This window comes from Pteropus vampyrus, unplaced genomic scaffold (assembly GCF_000151845.1).
Source record: "Pteropus vampyrus isolate Shadow unplaced genomic scaffold, Pvam_2.0 Scaffold186, whole genome shotgun sequence".
Lineage (NCBI taxonomy): Eukaryota > Metazoa > Chordata > Mammalia > Chiroptera > Pteropodidae > Pteropus > Pteropus vampyrus.
In genome coordinates this window covers 523,267-524,780 of record NW_011888967.1, presented here as the reverse complement: position 1 = coordinate 524,780, position 1,514 = coordinate 523,267, and positions in this window count along the sequence as shown.

Here is a 1,514-nt window from a genome sequence, read left to right as displayed (position 1 = left end):
GCCTGTTTTGGCTCATGCTGCAAACTTTCCTAAAATCTCTCAAAAGTTCACATACTGCAAACAAGTGGCATGTGACCTTGGCATGCTCCAAACCTCTATGCAGCCCTAAGCCTGGCATTGGCAGCAGCTGTCCTTGGTTCATAGCTTGGCATCTCCCAGGTACTTCCAATTTCACCACATATGTCTGTGGGTGAAATACCTATGCAGATCACTTTTGTGGCTTATACCAGGTGGCATGGCCAGGGCACAGGCTGTGGCTGAACTTGGTCTGCGGAGGGGCCCTTCTCAGGAAAACCTAGGGCTGGCAAGCTTGGTGGCTGAATAGGACAGAGCTGAATCACCACCCAGTCACCTCCAAAGAGGAGAAATCCAAAGAACAGACTTAGCAGACACCAGAACCCTGATAAAGCAAATACTCCTCTGTAGGGTCAACCCCAATACAGCAGTTTCTCCACAGTAGTCAAGACCAGGCTTCACAATTAATCATCCTAAGGGCCAAGCCCTCCCACTGACATGTAAACAGCAACCAAAGCTTAAATACAACAGGAGGGCACACACAACCCATATAAGAAAAACAACCTGGAGCATGCAACTGAGGTGCCTAGGGAGAAATGAAGACTACAATAACTGAAATAAAAAATGCATTAGAGAACATCAGCAGTAGACTAAATGAAGCAGAAAACTGAATCAGCAATTTGAAAGATAAAGTAACATAAAACACCCAATCAAAACAGCAAAAAGAAAAAAAAAAAAGAATAAAAAAGAATGAGGAAAGTTTAAGGAACTTCTGGGACAACATCAAGTGTACCAACATTTGCATCATGGGAATACCAGATGCAGAAGAGAGAGCAGGATATTCAGAACTTATTTGAAGAAATAATGACAGAAGACTTCCTTAACCTGGCAAAGAAATACATGTACAATTCCAGGAAGTGCAGAAAGTCTAAAATATAATGAATCCAAAGAAGTCCACAACAAGACACTTCATAATTAAAATGGGAAATGTTAAAGGCAGAATCCTAAATGCAGCAAGAAAAAGGCCACTGGTTACATACAAGGGAGCTCCCATATGACTGTCAGCTGATTTCCCAAAAGAGACTGAAGACAAGAAAGGATTGACATGAAATATTCAAAGTGATGAAAAGTAAGGTCCTATAACCAAGATTACTCTACCCAGCAAGGCTATTAATTAAAATTGAAGATGAGATAATGAGCTTCTCCGACAGAAAAGCTGAACTAATTCATCACCACCAAGCTAGTATTACAAGAAATGTTAAAGGGATTTTTTTTTAAGAAGAAGGAGAGGGGTAAGAAGAACATAAATATGAATAGTAAAATGGCAATAACTACGTTTCTATTGATAATCATTTTAAATGTAAATGGACTAAATGCTCCAATTAAAAGATATAGAGAAACTGAACGGATAAGAATACAAGACCCATACATATGCTGTCTAGAAGAGACCCACTTCAAATTGAAAGATGCGGACAGCTTGAAAGTGAAGGAGTCGTAAA